The following is a 19953-nucleotide window of genomic DNA, read 5'->3' as shown; positions in this document are numbered from 1 at the left end:
CCAGGGCTTTGTGTAGAACCAGTGAGATGGCTAGAGAGTGCACCAGTTCATTTTTTGTCACTTTATCCATAAGCTAGAACAGGCTGTAATTGATGTTTCCCACTTACCTGATATGTATTTAGCAGTTTTTAAAAGATTATTAGCAGGCCTGGCAGCTCTTTCTCATCAACTGATGAGGCACCTTGCTGTTTGTAAAACACTGAAATACAGGAACCTTTTCATCCTTAAATGTGTATTTTTCTTCCAAATGTCCTTAGGATAACTAGTAAACATATTCTCCTTTCCTTATTCTTTGGCTTGGCTTCGCAGACGAAGATTTATGGAGGGGGTAAATGTCCACGTCAGCTGCAGTCTCGTTTGTGGCTGACAAGTCCGATGCAGGACAGGCAGACACGGTTGCAGCGGTTGCAGGGGAAAATTGGTTGGTTGGGGTTGGGTGTTGGGTTTTTCCTCCTTTGCCTTTTGTCAATGAGGTGGGCTTTGCAGTCTTCTTCAAAGGAGGTTGCTGCCCGCCGAACTGTGAGGCGCCAAGATGCACGGTTGGAGGCGAGATCAGCCCACTGGCGGTGGTCAATGTGGCAGGCACCAGTCCTTGTACCTCTTGTTTGGTGCACCTCTGTCACGGTGGCCAGTGGAGAGCTCGCCATAGAACACGATCTTGAGAAGGCGATGGTCCTCCATTCTGGAGACGTGACCTACCCAGTGCAGTTGGATCTTCAGCAGCGTGGATTCGATGCTGTCGGCCTCTGCCATCTCGAGTACTTTGATGTTAGGGATGAAGTCGCTCCAATGAATGTTGAGGATGGAGCGGAGACAACGCTGGTGGAAGCGTTCTAGGAGCCGTAGGTGATGCCGGTAGAGGACCCATGATCGGGAGCCGAACAGGAGTGTGGGTATGACAACGGCTCTGTATACTCTTATCTTTGTGAGGTTTTTCAGTTGGTTGTTTTTCCAGACTCTTTTGTGTAGTCTTCCAAAGGCGCTATTTGCCTTGGCGAGTCTGTTGTCTATCTCGTTGTCGATCCTTGCATCTGATGAAATGGTGCAGCCAAGATATCTCGGCTTTCCTTATTATTCCCTGGCTATTAATAATTCTTCTATTACATAGACCCTTCAAGAAACTAGGCTTCAATATTTATGGGAATTATTTGTTATTTTTGTTAGCATGCCATTTGCACATTGGAAAACATAGGCAGTCACAACATGTATCAGAACCATAGAGCTGCAGATCACTACAGCATAGAGGCAGGCTCTTCGGCCAATCTACCGTGTGCCAATTATTCTGCCTGGTCCCAATGATCTGCACCCGGACTATACCCCTCCCATCCACGTACTTACTCAAATTTTTCTTAAATGTCAAATATTGAACTGGCATTCACAGCTGGCAGCTCATTTTATGAAGAAGTTTCCAATAATGTTCTCCTTAAACATCTCAACTTTCACCCTTAACTCTTGTCCTCTAGTTCTTGGTAAAAAAGAGAGTAAAACACTGAGGTCTGCAGTTGCCGTGATTGAAGTAAAAACACAATGCTGGAGAAACTCAGCAGGTCAAACAATGTACTTTATACAGCAAAGTACATAATCAACATTTCGTATCTGAGTCCTTCATCAAGGTAAGAGCTAAATGTCGACAGGTGCCTGAATAAAATAGTGGGGGTGGGCTGGGGGGTGGAGCAGGGGAAGGAGCACAGGCCCACAGGCAGGAAGTAATAGATACCTAAGAGAGGGAGGGCCCAAATGCAAACAGGGCAAGGGGAGGGGGGGGGGGGGGAAATAGCTCTGCGAATGAAGAGGGAAGGGGTGGAGAGCTGAAGGAATGGAGACAGAGGGATAGAGAACAGAGGGAGAATGGGGAGTGGTCTAGCAGAAATTGGAGAAGTCGATGTTAATGCCATTCAGTGGGTGAGTGTCCAGTCAAAATATTAGGTGTTGCTTCTCTAATTTGCGGGTTGCCTTGGTTTGGCAGTGCATGAGGCCATGGACAGACATGTTTGCACAGGAGTGGGGTGCAGAATGAAAATGGTTGGCCACTGGGAGATCCCCATCATTGTTGCAGAGTGAAGGTGCTCAGCGAAGTGATCTCCCAGTCTGAGCCCAGTCTCTCACCAGAAAAGGCCACAACAGGAGCACCAGATGTAGTAGACAATTCCATTATATTCACAAGTGAAGCGTTTCTTCATTTGGAAGTGTGGTCAGCACCAAGGGGGGCATTTGCGGGCATGGTCCCTTCTTGTGAGGTGCTCATGGCCATCGCTTTCTGTCAGTCCTGCCCCCCATCACTAGCGTGCATCAAGCGCCACTAGCATCCAGCTTGATGCACACTAGTGACTCTCTACGCAATAAAAGCAGTGGTTTTGCTGTTACATCAGGGGGAGGAGGAGGTTTATGTCTGCTTGGCAGGTAGGCCGCTGTCAGCACCCCACACGCCCACCGCTTACCGAGTTTACACATATCCGACTGTGCCCCACCCACTTAGCCTAATGCCCCCTCCACCCTCAACACTTGTTCTGGCACCGAATCTGTTTGGAAGGACTGTTTGAGGCCCTGAATGGTGGTGAGGGAGGAGGTGTAGGCGCAAGTGCAGCACTTCCTGTGGTCACAGGGGAATGTGCCAAGGGGGTGATTAATGGGAAGGGAACGAGTAGACGAAGGAATACAGAGGGTGCAGTGCCCGTGGAAGGCGGAGAGAGGATGGTGTGTTTGGTAGTGGGATCATGTTTTAGGTGACAGAAATTGCAGAGGATAATACGTGCAGGTGACGGTTCTTGTTTCATGAAGCCTGCTTGTATTCCTGGACAGAGCACAAGAAAGTCTTGGCATTCTGATAGGGCACTGATCCCTCTTTTGCAGCCTCTGATTTCTATCTGTTGAATTTCTCACCCTTTACTGTATCATTCCTCAGTAAAACTGGAGACTTTTCCACTGACTCGACGAGTTTCACCCAAGGACCTCGGTCACTCCCAGAGTTTTATCTGTATCATAAACTCTTCAGGTTTTTAAACTCCTGATTTCCTCGGAATAGGATCTTCCTTTCTTCTCTTTTCTACATCATAGTAAATCATTTTCAGCAAAAGAAAAAGTGAAATATTTTTCCATAAGGTTTAATCTGGCACTAACTCCTTTAAAGAGTTAAAAACAATTTCAATGGTAAAAGCCTTTCCCCGACTCGATTTTGTAAAGCAACACAGGACTGTGAAGTGCTAGAAAGCATGAGGATGTTGGAACAGCCTCTGATGTCACTTCTAGTTTTTTTTCCCCAGGAGGTTTATAATCAGCAATATAAACTGTTAGATTATCACCTGACAAATAATCTTTGCAAAGCACTTGAATGGTAAGTGGGGAAGAAACAATAACACTGAATTAACAATGAAACCAAATCTTGGAAGTGTAGTCCTCACATCGAGTTGTGACATCTGAAGTTCATTATTAAGACTTTTGATCCAATTGGTAATGTGAAATATGGCTTTAATTTTACCAAATTTTCTTCCAACAATAAAATATTACAACACAAACTAAACTTTCTTTGAATGGCTTTTCTCTTCATGACTGTAGCTATATATATAGAGCTCCCATATCATCCTTTGCCACATTATCTCTCTCTCTCTCTCTTTTAGATTGGCAGATTGTGGCTGCACTAGTTTAATACTTTCGAGATAGTGAAGAATAAAAACCTTTGTGGAGGGAATCGTCCACACCCTGCCAACTCTGGCCAAATAACTCCCCATTACTCCGCGGCCTGAATTCTGCTTTGGAGTGGGCCATATTCAAAGACTCATCGTCAACCTTGAATGTATATGCCATGGCTGCATCTGGCTTCATTAAGGCCCACGTGCACATACCACGAGTGTCCTAATGAGAAGTCATGGATAAATCAAAAGATTCGCAATCTGCTGAGGGCAAGGTCAGGGGTGCTTAAGACTGGTGATTTAGATCTCTGAAGGAAGTCCAGATATGACCTGCAACAGCAAAGAGGAAATTCCGAGGGAAGCTAGAGAATAGTCAGATACTCACCAGCTATGGCAGGGGTTGCAGGCCATTCCATCCTTCAAGGCGAGTCCCAACACTATAAGTGGCTGTGATGCTTCGCTACCTCATGAGCTGAACACCTTTCGTGCTCACCTTGCCTGACCTGTCCTGGAGCTTCCATGCTGATGCAATCACAGAGAAGGCTCATCAGGGTCTATTCTTTGTGAGGAGTTTGGGGGTATTTGGTATGTCACCAGAGACTCTTGCAAATTTCTACAGGTGTACCGTGCAGAGCCTTCTGACTAGTTGGAGGTGCCAATGTACAGGTCAGGAAAAGACAACAGAGTTGTGAACTTGGCCAGCGCCATCACGGGATCAGTCTGCATTTCATCGAGGACATCTACAAGAGACTGTATTTTAAGAAAGCAGCTTCTATACTCAAGGATTCTGACCAGCCAGGCCATGCCCTCTTCACACTGCTACCATCGGAGCTACACGAGCCAGAAGATGAACACCCAGCGGCACAAGGACAGCTTCTTCTCTGCCATCAGATTTCTGAATGGACAATGAACCACAGACACAACCTCACTTTCTCTTCTTTTGTACTAATTTATTTATTAAAATGCAATTTATAGCAATTTTTTATGCCTGAAATGTTGCCGTAAGACAAATCTCATGACATGTTCATGATAATAAATTCCAATTCTGGTATGGATGCTATTTTCTACATTGACAATGATGCTAAGTTTATTGTCATACACATTATACAAATGCACCAAAATTCTAACGATGCAGCCAAACAGGCTCTTGTTAATCTAGACTGTGACAGTAAAATAACGGAGTTAAATGAAAGGAGACAGTAAATACATAAAATAGATAATAAATGTGATCACAGTAATCCTAGTGCAATAAAGGTGACTACAGCATTGTAGGACTCCAGTAGCCAACCCCTCATTAACTCATCAACACCTATCTATGACAGCCATAACTTTGTGCATAATTGTACTGGGACTCCATTACTAGTTTTAGCATTGGTTCTCAGAATTTTAACACCACTGATTTGACAATATATTTGGGAACCTCATTTTTTTCCCTCTTTGAATGGTTAGAATGATGAGTCAGTTAACAGCTCATTCTATCTAACAAAGAATAGGTTGAAGGTGTACAGGTATGTTTTGCAATGGTTAAAGTAAAAGTAACACTAAATCATTCACTTTGAATTGGAGCTGATACATTCATCGAGTGTGAGTGATTTGTAAGGACCTAATTATCTAATTTATCATTGCTGATGCATTTTCAGTTTTTTTTCATGTAAATCCATTTGAATAATTTATATGTATTGCCATTTTGTCAATGAGTGCTAATGTATATTATTTGTCTCTTAAAATATTTTATTTACAACTTTCTTCCATGAGATTTGTTTCTATTTCAAGCAATAAAAGCAAAGCTTTTCCATATGACTATGGCTGTGGTAAATGCCTCATCCCTTTTATCAGAGCTTCAATATGTTCTCTTCCATTATCCGATGAAATTACACGACCCTTTCCTGGTTCCATTCTAATTTATCTGATTGTAGCTGGATTATCACCTGCTCTTGCACCTACGACAACATTTTCTGAGAAGTTTTCCCAAGCATTTCTTCTTGTCTCTCCTCTACTTCTCTTCCACATACTGCGCCTGATTAGCATCATTTGTAAACTCTTCATGTGTGTTGATAACACACAGTTCTTTCTTATCTCCATCTTTCCTGAGCCTTGCATTGTTTCTGAACGGACTCAAATTTGATCTCGGGCATCTGAATGAAGTCTCAGCACCTTTTACAACGCTGACCTTCCCACCGCATACCCTTTGTATCTATATTGTATTATTTTATTATTTTATTATTTTATTGTATATTGTATTGTATATTATATATATAATGTCATCTATATTGATGACATTCAAAACTTCCGTTCTATTGCTTGTTCTGAACCTTTGACTACATTTCCACTCTCTGATGGTTTATCCAACTACCGGTCTTTGAGGAATCTTACTCCATTTCACCAGCAGGAAGACTAAGGCAATTATTATTGATCCCTACCATAAACTTCTCGTGAAATGGATCAGATTGTTCAAATATTCAGTGCTTGGTTTGATCTCAGGCGATGAGGTTGGAGACATGAGTGAGACGAAGCCCTGGACGAATATAAAGACAAGCCCAAAAACACGAGGAATTGTAGAATGGGACAACTTTGTCAATGACCAAGGATCAAGATGATGAAAGATTGAAACCTAATGCAGGAAAGAAGCTAAGTGATTCAGTTTTTTGCAGGATGCAAGAGCATTGAATTTATAATCCTGGAGTTTGCTAAAGCATGAGGTTATAAATTTGAAGGCAGGTTATGAGGTAGATCTAAGGAGTTGCTAGAATCAATTTCAAGTTTATCATCATCCAAATGTATAAGTACAAGCTGATGAAACAGCTATCTCTGGTCTTTGATACATGTGTTACATAGCCCACCGCCAGTGGGCTGATATCGCCTCAAACCGTGCATCTTGGCGCCTCACAGTTTGGCGGGCAGCAACCTCCTTTGAAGAAGACCGCAGAGCCCACCTCACTGACAAAAGGCAAAGGAGGAAAAACCCAACACTCAACCCCAACCAACCAATTTTCCCCTGCAACCGTGTCTGCCGTCCCGCATCGGACTTGTCAGCCACAAACGAGCCTGCAGCTGACGTGGACATTTACCCCCTCCATAAATCTTCGTCCGCGAAGCCAAGCCAAAGAAGTATGTTATGTATGTGTGTGTGTGTGTGTGTGTGTGTGTGTGTATGTGTATATATATATATATATATATATATATATACAAAGTAGATTTTGCTTAATAAATAGTAAAATCTTGGAATGTTAGTATGAGCAATTAATTCAGTCATTCAACAGTCTCACTGTCCATGGGAAGAAGCTGTTTTTCAGCCTGGTGGGGCTGTCTCTGATACCCCTGAATCACTTTTTTGATGGGAATAGCTAAAAGATGCTGTGTGCAGGGTGTAAGGAGACCTTAATGATTTTGCTCACCCTTTTCAGACAATGATCCTGGTAGATTGCATCAATGGGGAGGAGGGAGACCCCAGTGATCCTTTCTGCTGCTCTCCAAGGTTGACCTTGGATCCAATGCTCAACAGCAACTGTAACACACTGTGCTGCAGCCGGCCGGGATGCTCTTGATAGAGCTTCTGTAGAACGCTGGCAGGATGGTGGCTGGTAGCCTTGCCGACCTCAGTCTTCTCAGGAAGTGCACTCACCATTGTGCCTTCCTCACAAGTGAGGAGATGTGTCCACCATAGGTCACTCGTTAAGTAAACGCTGAAGAACTTGGTGCTCTCTACTCTCTCCACTACTGAGTTATCTGTGTAGTGAAAGGTGGTTGTTCCTGATCCTTCTGAAGTCCACAATCATTTTCTTCATCTTTTCCACATTAAGACTCAGGTTATTATTCTCACACTATATCACAAGATTTTCCACCTCTTCTCTGCAGTGCGACTCATCGTTGTTGCTAACCAGGCCAACGACTGTTGTGTCATCTCCAAAATCGAAGACTCTGTTGGAGCTGGATCTGGTAATGCACTCATGGGTCAGTAATGTGAATAGGAGTGGGCTGAGCACACAGTCCTGAGGTCCTCCAGTGCTCAATGTGGCGGTGCTCGACGTTCTGCTGACGACCCAGACAGACTGTTGTTTTTCTGTCAGGAAGTCCAGAATCCAGCTCAAGAAAGGGGAACAGTGAGGACAGATCTTCACCAGGCTCTGGCAATGATCATATTAAATGACAAGCTGAAGTTGATGAACAGCAGCCTGGCCTATGAGGCATCATTTTTGCAGGAATGTCAGGATGGAGTGAAGGGACAAGGCTATAGTATCATTGGAACAGTTCAATTTATATGTGAATTCAAATGGCTCCAGTCTCTCTGGGAGGTGAGCTTTGATGTATTCAATCACCAGAGGCTCAAAGCATTTCATAATGGTGGAGGTCATTGCCACGGATCATTGAGGAATGTTGCTTCACCCTCTTTGATACCAGGATGATGGTGGTGGTTTTGAAACCCCTAGGGACAATGAACAGCTGCAGTGATCTGATGAAGATGTTCTTCAATAAGCCTGCACTCTTCTTCATTACCAAGTATGTTGTCTAGTCCAACTGCCTTGAGTGGGTTCACCTTGGATAGGGTTCTCCTCACCTCGGCCGCAACTATCCAATGAGGATAGCCTGAGGTTTGATGTTAACCATCCTGATTTTGGTAATTAACAAAGATGCTTCATTTATAATCTTGTTATCATCCTAAAATCTTTCTACGGTCTTTCCTCACCTTATGCCTTCAATTTCCTCACCTGACTTCTGGTTGTATTGAGTCCATCTCCAGTGCTTTATTTCCCTTTTACCCTACAATTGGTACCAGAGCTTTCAGCTATGTGAATCATGCTTTCACACTCCCTCTCCAAGCTCTTTTGCCTCTGTGTTTTCTTTCTTCTTCACCGAAAGCCATAACTGTATCCAAGATGTTGGCTACTCTCTTTCCTTCTGCAGTTCCTAAATCTGTGTCCATTTTCAAAATGCCAATCTGAAACTTTATTACATGAGATGTGAATGTCACTTATTTTAATGGTCATTTTCTAAAACTGATTTCCAGTTTTTAAAATGTAACGAAATCGAAACAAAGAAATGGAAGATGTTACCCTTACAGCTGGCACAATGGTGGACTATCACCATTGCGTACCATACCCGGATCAATAAAGTTGGAACCTTGTGATGGTTGACAGTTATAAATGTGGGGCAGTGCCCTTTTTAACATTAGTTATAAGTATGAGGCTTTATTGAAATGTTTCTGTGCTGGAACACTTGTGATTTTTATCATAAGACCCAAAGTTTGGTGCAACGACTTGGTACCATCACACAAAGCCTTTTAAAATCATGAAGCATTCCACTGAAGATTAATGCCTTGCACTCATGTGCCGGAGAAACTCGGCAGATGACGCAGCACCAATGGAAAGCAGTAGGCAGTTGCCTTTTATGAGCTTGAGTCCCTCTTCAAGTCATGTGCTCTGGGGATCAGTGATGTATGGTTTATTCCATGCAACTTTGGCTTTATTTGTTGTCTATGGCTGCCAGTAAATCACAAAGGGAGCTGGGGGAAAGATGTAATGGTCCCAGTAAACACCTGCATGCAAGTGACACCATAAGCAACATAATAAAACTCTTCATTGCAGTGAATGAAGAGCTTTTTTTTCCTCTAGAGGACAGATACTTAGAAATTCCAATTCAATATAAGGCGAGTTATTTCAGTTTTCATCCTTGAATTACTATTGAAGGGCCCCTTATAGTATTACGTTATCTAAATGTTTATAATGTTCCACTGGATAGTAACTATTACCTTGTTTCTCCTGTACCTGGCAGCATATTACAGCAACTGGTATCCAGCAACTATGGGGATTGGAAGATGCTGATTAAATGTATTTTCTGGTTGCATGAGACTTACTCTTACAATGCCTTGCTAATACACCTGCATTAACAATTAAACAGTGCAAAAGGCATAAATACTATACGATACTTTCACTGAACAAGTTTCACTTGCATGAATATATAAACCTTAAAGTTACTTTGTGTCAGTCACATTCTTTGAAAATATTTAGCTGTCGTTGCATCTGCAGGTTCCTCTCCCTCTACGGAGCTGCCGCAGGGAGGACGAACAATAACATTACTGATAAATACACCCCCCCCCCCCACATTTATAGATAAAGCCTCTGACTGGGTTGACTCTTACTAACCGTGGATAAGGAGATGCTTTAAGTGGGTCAACCCAAAGGCGAGCGGCATCAACCAGCTTTTCAGCCCAAGCAATGCCATTTTATTCAAACACAACTGGATTCAAACAGCCGCTCCGAGCAAAGCATGACCAAGGCTGGATATTTCTTCCCCTCTTCACCAAAGATTTATTTGTTACTTTAGAGATCATTTACTTACAATTTTAAATGTACGTATGTTTACCTATTATTTATTTCTTATCAACCGTGTCTGCCTGTCCCGCATCGGACTTGTCAGCCACAAACGAGCCTGCAGCTGACGTGGACTGTTTACCCCCTCCATAAATCTTCGTCCGCGAAGCCAAGCCAAAGATTTCTTATTTATTTTATTTTTAAAGATATATTTTCCTCGATTGTTTTGCCAGTTGCTTGAATTCCAGATGCCAGGGGTTTCACTGTGTATTGATACAAGAGGTGGAGGAATAGCGGATATTTGGAGCCAATCTGGGCATGAAACAGAAAGCACTTACTCATTATGTTGAAGGACGCAATTTCTTGCCATTATTGCACACTGCACAAAATCCAACATTGTACCAACTCAGTCAAGACAGGGTCCAGACTTAAATCTTATCAGTTTTGACTCATTATCCCTGAAAATGAGGAGAAAAAAAATCTTTGTTTCAAATGAAAGGAGAGCTGGGTATTAGAGAAAAATCAGCACAGATGACTTGTGCTCTCCCCACGGTGCTTGTCCTGAATTATATTTCTGGAAAAGTGGTGACTAGGGAATGAGGAATCACAGATTTCAAGGACTGGTGATCATTCTTTTGGAACATTACAAGAGGAGTGTGAAGGAGTGGCGGGGGTGGGGGGGGGGGGTGGCGGGGTGTTGTACAAGGACTTTGCATTATGACAATTGTTGTTCACACCTTGAAATCTCTTTGATTATATAGTGCTTCTCAAGGTCAGTTGTGGCATTTGCCAGTTCTGTGACCCCAGTGGCCCTGACAGTTCTGCTCCAAGGACGACAGCTACCGCAGCGAGAGAAAAAAAAGACAAGCAAAGAGTAGAAACCTCTCAGGATCCTTGCTCAAATATAAAAAAAACCTCAATCCGCTGGGGGAAAGTGAGATGAGCGATCATCAAAAGAAGACACACAGCATGACTGTCATGAGCCAAAAGTTACAATCACATGCAGGCTGAAATTTCACTTCAAGCGCAAGCATTTCAGTAATTAAAAATGTGATTCCTGCTGATTTACCATCCAATTAGCAGCAAGTGTGCCTTGCTTTCATGCTCATCTCTCCGAGATAGCCCCCAACTTGAAAGTAAAGTCTGTCAATTTTTATTACTCCCCTCTATTTATTTGTATCATGTTTACTCTCTTTTCTTCTAATGTATTTCCTGAAGTGAATTTTCTGCTACAAGGCAGATGGGTTGCAAGTAACAAAAAAAAAGTGTTAAGAATTGAAAATCAAGATGTGCTATGTCTAGTGGTTTCTGAAAGTGAAGGCTATCACATGTATGGGGGTGCAATCATATCAATATTGAACTGAAACATCGCACCAAGAGTTTCCATTTCCTTTTTAACTCTTGTCGGTTTTGTTCTTCTAGGTTCTATACATTTTCTTCATTTTATCAATGGATGTTTTTCTGCCTCTCTTATTATTTCATTAAATTATGCACTTCTGTCGCATTCTCCAAGTAAAAGAACAGGATTCATTGCAGCCTATATTTCACCAGTGCGTTGAAATTCCAGCTGAGAAAAATACATCGGTTCAAATCATAGACAAGGCATTAGCGGCACAATTATTATCTCCATGAACAGACCATTGTCCTCTCCCTGCTGTAACAATGAAAGCCTATTATTCATACTTCATAATTTCATAACCATGTTAAATATTTATGCTTTGCAGCATTTTGTGTTACCATGGAAAACATCCATTTTAATTACATGGCATATCATATATTTGTCATGTGAATAAACCCTTGCCGACCCAAAATCATTTGCCATATGAATTCAGATAGCCCTAGTGCCTTAAAGAGGACTGCAATAATTTGGCCTTCCCCACTTGGACCCGGGTGAAATTCCCGGGAAGGCAGGACCGATTCGCGGGAGGAATTCCGAGAAAATTTCAGGGAATCCCCATTTTACATGGCGGTATGAAACGGCCTAGTGAAATTAGTGTGGGGAAGATTTCAGAACCAAATTTAACGAAAATAATATACAATTCAATATTATTATAATAAAATTACTGATCTCCTGTGGTTTGCCGATGGCTAGACCAGACCTGCAGTTGTTTTTTTGATGTCTAGCCCAATTCTACTGAAGACAAAGTAAAGCACACCGTGGTCTAAATTCCCTCTAATTTGCCCTCCCAGCAATTTTGGGGGGGGGGGGGGGGGTCTTTCCCCCAGCGATGACATGTTAGGCACTCACAGGAGTAAGAGTAAGAATAAGTCACCCCCCCACCCCCTGCTGTCCATTGCCCACCCCCCCCTGCCCCTGGCTGTCCATTGCTCTTCACCCTGCCCCTGACTTTCCATCACCCTCCCACCCCCTGGCTGTCTGTCTCCCCCCCCCTCAGCCCCAGCCAGCCATCGGTTGCTGCCCCCCACCCTGCTCCTGGGCATCCATCACCCCCTCCCCCCGGCCCCAGCAATCTGTCCTCATCCCCCACACCTTGCCCCTAGCAGATCGTCGAACCCCCGCCCCCCCAGCCCCGGGCATCCATTACCCACCCACCTCCTGCTTTGGGGCAGCTTTGGCACGTCGTGATGGCAGCACAATGCGGGATGCGGGATCAACTGCCGATTTCATTACCCATAATCTGTCATGCAGCTGGAACCGCTCTGAGAAATGCAGAGCAGTTTCAGCTGCATGGGGGATTATGGGAAACATGGATGGCCATTGATCCTGTATTGAGGTGCCGTCATGACGTCCTGAAGCAGCCCGCGGTTGTCAGGTAGTATGATCCTTTATTTTAATTGCCTATGTGACACAGCATGCAAGCGCTGACGTGACGACATTTACCCTGCTCAGCTATTTGCCTTTTCACACTGCAGTGAGAGGGTGGCCCGGGGAAATTAGGTAGGGCCACGGACCCGGGTAATTATCCCGGGCCAACATTTTCACACAGCTGGTTCATGGGTGGGTCCCGAGAAAATTTTGGGGAATCCCCATTTTACATGGCGGTATGAAACGGTCTAGTGAAATTAGTGTGGGGCAGATTTCAGAACCAAATTTATCGAAAATAATATACAACTCAATATTATTATAATAAAATTACCAGATCTCTTGTGGTTTGCCGATGGCTAGTCTGGAGCTGCAGTCGTATTTTTGATGTCTAGCCTAATTCTGTTGAAGACAAAGCAAAGCATAATTTTCAAGATAGAAAATTTACTGGAGAAAATTTTCAGAACTGCACAAGGTAAAACTACTGGTCACTTTATTATTATTAAAAGATTCTCTAATACCTACCACTTATCAAAACTTTTAGAAATTTCAGCCATTCAGCTGAAACTTTATCTTCACCCCCCACAAAAGATTTGTAACTTTTAATAAAAAGGAAATTACTTTTTTTAAAATTTGCATCATGCAACTCTGGTCAAATCTTTCCATTTTTAATTGCAGTTTATATTAATCATAATGTTACTTTCTGGTTATGAATAAATACACTTAGCTTTTGGTGTAATGATGTATTAGAAAGACTTATTCGATCCTTAGGGCCCTAGTATCCAACACCTAAAGACAACGTACAGTATTTACCATGCTCTGGTCTTGAGTGACTTGGGTTAAAGTGTCCACTCCAAAAATTGTGCCATATACAAATATCCTTTCTGGGACCTTTGTGACACACAAACGAAAACTCTTCCCAAACAGAACTGTAAGCTCAGACATTTGTATTTATCAGATATATTTGCATTAAATCCTTCCAAGAGTTCTAATTTCATTTAGTTGTTTTGTCTCTCAATTATGAATGTTCCTCCCCTTCAGCATAGACCTTTGTAATTATGGTTTAACATTGGGGAACGACAGTGCCCATAATATAATTATTTGACTCTCATACCTAGGAATATTTGATCTGTGTCATTAAGATATTATTATGTGTTAACCTATAAATGTTTTTGTCATAATCCTGCTGTGGTAAAATTCAAGAGTGCCACACTTCATTTTTGTGTTGCAAAGTTAATACAACCTGAAAAAAAACTATTACATAAGTACTGACAGTCATTCTTCTTCCCTATTCAGATCAGAAAAATATCTAGTGCCGAGATCAGGAGCTCAGGATGTCAGAGGAACAAACATTGTTGATAATACATAGGAAGATGGAGTTTCAGGACAAGAGGGAGGTTGCAAAGGTCAAAGGAGACAGACCTAGGCTCAGTTCCCAGGCTGTAAAAACACAATGCTGGAAAAAATGAGCAGGTCAAGCTAAAGCCTGAACCATTAGTTATGTATCTTTATCATTGCTACATGTTTGACCTGTTGAGTTTCTCCAGCATTGTGCTTTTTACTTCAAGCACGGTGTAGACATTTGTGTTTTACACCTCAGTTCCCAGGCTTGACTGGAATGGATTCAAATGACTTATGTGCAATTGACATCAGGCATACAAAAAAAGGTGTAGCCAGTGATGCACTTACACCCAGAAATATTCACAGTTGCGTTGTACACCAGAAATGTATTTTTTGGACACAGAAATTAAAAACAGCGCCATGCATCTGATCTTTGAGGTGTCAGTGATGTTTTAAAACTCTATAACCAAAACCTTGTGCTTTTGGAACAGAAATATCTTGGAAGTTTTTCTAGCATTGAATGTTTAATTACATGGACAACAATGCTGATTATTTTCGGAAATGAGCAATTGGTTTTTGCACGTCACTTGAAAGATATTTTTCTGATCTGAATAGGGAAGAAGAATGACTGTCAGTACTTATGTAATAGTTTTTTTTCAGGTTGTATTAACAGGTTTGTCAGTTAAATCAACAGAAATTGCTGGAAATTTTACTCTTCATCATTCCAGGATATCCTCTCTCTAGTAAGCTTAATCTCTTTAATCAATACCTTTGCTCCCTCCCCTCTCTTTCCTTCCCTCCTTTGCTGAACATCTTTTATCCAGAACTACCTGGAGCCTATTTCTGTGGTTTCGGTTCCCTTATTGCCTTGATGATGTATTCCTGCTAATTATACGCTCCTGGAGCACATCAACCTTGCTAATACATTTCATGTACTTGCACATGATAAATCCATCTGAGATCTTCTAATCTTAATTAGGTCTTGACTACAAAAACTTTCTTTCTTGTTCTGGTGTTTTAGGTTTCATAAGGAAGTAGGTTCTTTTTTACATTCTACATGGTCAACCGGTACGGACTCGAAAGGCCGACATGGCCTGTTTCCGCGCCGTAAATGGTTATATAGTTATATGGTTATATGTTCAATGGGTCAGGCAGCATCGATGAAAAGTGAAAAAAGAATTAATAGTTCAGATCAGTGTTTTTGTTTCATAGCTTTCCCTGCCCATCAAATAAATTGAATTGAATTATTGTTATTGTGTTATTGTGTTGCAGGGAACTGGAATTCACTGGTAGTGTGTGGTGCTGATGGCTGGCCCCACCTCCCGGCTCCGCCCCCATCTGCTCACTTATAACCCTGGTTTCCTGTCTAAATTCAGAACCCTTCCAAAGACTACTGTGAGACCCGACCCATAGGTATAAGCTAATAAAAGCATTTGTTCTCCCTCCAGTCATGAAAGTATTTATTTGCGCTACAATTTTATTAGCTTATTTCCTAAATGATGGAAGTGCTACTCAAGCTGGTTACGCTGCTAATAGACTCTCTGTCCCCGGACGAGGATGAGGAATTCACGCACTGGCTAGACCGCTTCCATGCCTACCTGAGCGCGACCAGAGATGTCTTCAACAACGATGAACTCAGGAGATCCGCACTCATTTCGAGGGCAGGAACGAAAGGTATGCAGTCATCAGGGACTGCACTACCCATGACGCTGCCATCGAGGCACTGAAAGCTACCTGAAAGGTACCTGAAGTCACAAAACGAGGTCCTAGTAGCGAGTAGCCAGGAGAGACCATTGATGACTACCTGCTGGATCTGTGGATGCTTGCCAAGAAGTGCAGGTATGAAGCGGCTACGGGCCACATTCGTGAGGAGGAACAGATCCGGGACATTCTAGTCATAGGAGGTGTGCTCGAGGTACATGAGGTGACGACTGTTCAAGTCGGGAAAGAAGAACCTGGCTAGCCACGTCGAGCTGGCCAAATCACTGGAACTGGCCAAACTCAAAAACAACAACCTTGAAGCCAGTGAGCTCACTCACCCAGGTGACCCCTTCCAAGTACTGGCTGCTCCCACTACCCCAGCCCTAACAGCTGCCATTTCCTGTGCTAGGGAGTGCTTTTACTGTGGCAAGAGCCAGCATCCCTGATATTAATGCCCGGCTAAAGACTCAGTCTGTTCCAGCTGTGGCAAGAAAGGGCATTGGGTGAGGATTTGTCATGCAAAGGGAAGTCTGCAGCCTGCACGCCTCCTGGATCAGATTCCAGAACTAAACTGTCTGCCCCAAATTCACCCAAATCCACTTGCTGCGCTACATGCTGACGAAGGGTGGCAATGAAGAATCTGCGCGAAAAGGCTCAACGACCATCTTACCACTACCCAAATTCCAACTGTGCCATCATTGTTGGAGGAGGAAGGAGGGCAGCCATCTTGCAGCACCACGAGGTCAACACCATCTTACCCATACAGAGCAACCCAGGATGGTGGGGGAAACTCAAGTGAGGAGCATGGAGTCTCCAGGGACCTTACCTCGATGGTCCTAGATCAGGACAGACCTCACCAGCTCAGCAACTCCATCCTGACTGGATTCCATTAAATGCCTATTCGACACAGGCTCTACTGAAAGCTTAGACACACGGACTGTGCAAGAATACAATCTAAAGATGTATCCTTCCAATTATCATATATTTCTCGCTTCTTATTTGCATTCTACGCATGTTCAACAACATTGTGTAGTACATCTGTTGCTCAAAGGGGTGAATTTTGTAAATTTTGCTTGTATATACTTGATGAATTTGTGCTCCGGTGTTGTTGGGACTGGACTTCCTGAGTCACCTTAAAAGCATGACCTTGGAGTATTCTGGTTTCCTCCCACCCCCACCTCCGTAACAGTTCAGAATGGAGGGGACCTAAAATCAGAATCCACAGGCAGCCTCTCCACACTGAATATCAACTCCTCTCCTCTCTTCCTGTATCTGTCCTCAGACTGCAAACCTATTGCTACCAAGAGCAGGAGGTACAGTACTGCAGACCAAGATTTTATAAAGTCTGAGACACAACGTCTGATTGACAAAGGTATCATCGAACCTAGCACCAGCTCGTGGAGAACGCAAGTGGTAGTGGTAAAAGGGGAAAACAAGCCCAGGCTAGAAATTGACTATTGCCAAACTATTAATCGCTACACACTCCTGGACACATACCCCCTCCCTTGAATTTCAGGCATGGTCCATGATATTGTACAGTATCAGGTCTATCCGACCATCAACCCGAAAGCTACTTATCATCAACTGCCAATCCATTCTGAGGACCATCCATGTATCGTATTTGAGGCTAACGGTCATCTCTTTCAATTCCGGAGGATCCCTCTTGGTATCACTAATGGGGTTTCTATCTCCAGAGGCAGGTGTACAGAATGGTGGATGAGTATGGGTTGAAGGCTACCTTCTCCAACCTTGAGAGCATCATCATCTGTGGCCACATGTTGGAAGACCATGACGCCAACATCCAGAGTTTTCTCCATGCGGGCGAAAGCCCTGAACCTCACTTATAACTCTGACAAGTGCGTGTTCAGGACTAAACGGCTGGCTATCCTTGGCTACGTGGTGGAGAATAGCATCACTGGTCCTGATTCCAATTGGATACACCCCCCATCGAGCTCCTCATTCCCAGGACCACAAAGGCTTTGAGGAGATGCTTAGGGTTTTTCTCATATTACTCCCAGTGGATCCCTCAATACGCTGATAAGATTTGCCCTCTCTTAAAAACCACTAATTTCCCCCTCTCAGCTGAAGCTCAAATGGCTTTCAACTACCTCTGGAACCACATTGCGAAAGCCACCATGCATGCGGTGAACGTGAATGTACCTTTCCAAGTGGAAAGTGTCGCTTTGGACATAGCCCTGGCCGTTACCCTCATCCAGGCGGGCAGGCTGGTTGCATTTTTCTCGTGGACATTACAAGGCCGAGCTCTGGAACCCATCGGTGGAAAAGGAACCTCAAGCCATTGTAGGCCCTTGAGGCACAGCCTGGCTGGTAAAAGATTTACGCTCCTCACTGAACAGTGCTTGGTTGCATTCATGTTTAATAATGTCAAAAGGGGCAAAATCAAGAATGACAAGATTGCTTGGTGGACGAACGAGCTCTCCACCTACAATTATGATATTGTCTATCGGCCAGGAGCCCTTAATGACCCTCCAGATGCCTTATCCAGAAGAAGCTGTGCCTCTGCACACACTGGCCAACTGTGGTCTCTGCATAATAAGTTCTGCCATCCAGGGGCCACCCGCATGGCTCATTTTGTCAAGGCGCGCAATCTACCCTACTCCATGGAAGATGTCAGGGAAATGACCAGGTCTTGCCAGGTCTGCATGGAGTGCAAGCCACACTTCTACCGCCCTACAAAGACACACCTGATCAAGTCACCCAGGCCATTCAAACGGCTCAGTATCGATTTTAAGGAACCTCTCCCCTCCACAAATGGGAACACTTTTCTCCTCCCTATCATTGATGAATCTTCCACTTCCTGTTCTCCACTCCATGTCCAGACATGTCTACTCCGTCAGTCATAAAGGTTCTAAACTCCATTTTCACCCTGTTCAGGTATCCCAGCTATATTCATAGTGACCGGGGCTCGTCCTTTATGAGTGACCAAGCTATGTCAGTACCTGCTTGTGAGGGGCATCATATCCAGCAGGACTACTAGCTACAAACCCTGGGGGAATGGACAGGTTGAAAAGGAGAATGCCACGGACTGGAAAGCTGTCGAACTGGCCATGAAGTCAAAAGGCCTTCCAGACTCACACTAGCAGGAAGTCCTCCCTATGGCGCTCCGTTTCATCCAGTCACAACTATGTACTGCGACCAACTCTACTCCTCACAAGCTCATATTCACTTTCAAAAGAAGGTTGGCATTGGGAACTACACTCCCAACCTGTCTCACCTCTCCTGGTCTAGTCTTCCTCAGGAAGCACGTGAGGAGAAGCAAGACCGACCCCCTGGTGGAAAGGATGAAACTGCTCTCTGCCAATCCCACGAAAGCCTATGTGGAGTACCCAGATGGCAGGGAGGGCACAGTCTCCATCAGGGACATGGCACCTGCTGGAACAAAGGGTCCATTGTCTCAAGTGCCCTGCGAGCCACAGAGCTCATTCTCACCTCCCCCAGTTAGGGCCTCAGGGGATCTGGTTCAGGAGGAAAGTGCATCCCCCTCCACTGTTGAGTCGGAAACTCAGCCCACCTCTCCTCCCTCACAAGGGGACCAAGAGACCCAAGGAGTCCAACGCTCCCTCGTGTTAAGGTGCTCCACCAGGATTTCCAGACCCCCAAACTGCTTTGATCTGTACATTTGTAAATAACTGTATATTTTTCAACCATTTTTTTCTGAACCTATGTTCTCTGTCTTAATTCACAGACCCTAAATTCTACAGGAAGGGGCAAATGCAGTGAACTGGGATTCGCTGGTAGTGTGTTGTGCTGATGGCTGGCCCTGCCTCCAAGCTCCACCCCCATCTGCTCACATATTACCCTGGTTTCCTGCCTAAACCCAGACCCTTCTGAAGATGACTGTGAGACCCTACCCATAGTTATAAGCTAATAAAAGAGTTTGTTCTCCTTTCAATCATGAGAGCTTTTATTCACACTATGTGTTAAGTAAGCGGTTCATGGCAGCAAAAACTTAATTAGTTGTTTACCTGTAATTAATGAGGATTTACTTAATGAGACATTAGTTTCCTGGCAGAAGTGATTTTTGATTTTGAAAAAGACAGAGAGAGACTTGGAAAGACACAGAGTCCAAGCACTCAAGGTCTTAGAGCAACAGGTACAGCAAGCTTTCAGGTGAAGGAAGTGGAGGATATACAAAAACCAAGGAAAAACAATAATTTCACCCTGCTTTCAATTTGTGCAATTGTGGGGCTTA

General features: G+C 43.7%; 2 long non-coding RNA genes across 2 annotated transcripts in view; one reads left to right on the top strand and one right to left on the bottom strand.

Annotated features, from left to right (window-relative positions):
* The window catches only part of LOC138760012 (uncharacterized), a 63862-nt gene extending 44258 nt beyond the window's left edge, over nt 1-19604 (top strand). Inside the window, exon 3 of the long non-coding RNA XR_011355327.1 lies at nt 19447-19604. This is a non-coding gene — a long non-coding RNA (uncharacterized lncRNA). The remainder of the gene's footprint in view (nt 1-19446) is intronic.
* On the bottom strand, nt 10110-13102 carry LOC138760011 (uncharacterized). Its single transcript, XR_011355326.1, has 2 exons — nt 13033-13102; nt 10110-10246 (listed from the first exon to the last, which is right to left on the bottom strand). It is a non-coding gene; the product is annotated as an uncharacterized lncRNA (long non-coding RNA).
* Nucleotides 19605-19953: the final 349 nt, after the last annotated feature.

This window comes from Narcine bancroftii, chromosome 4, assembly GCF_036971445.1.
Source record: "Narcine bancroftii isolate sNarBan1 chromosome 4, sNarBan1.hap1, whole genome shotgun sequence".
Classification (NCBI taxonomy): domain Eukaryota; kingdom Metazoa; phylum Chordata; class Chondrichthyes; order Torpediniformes; family Narcinidae; genus Narcine; species Narcine bancroftii.
Note: the sequence above shows the minus strand (reverse complement) of the source record. Positions and strands in the feature narration are given on the sequence as shown.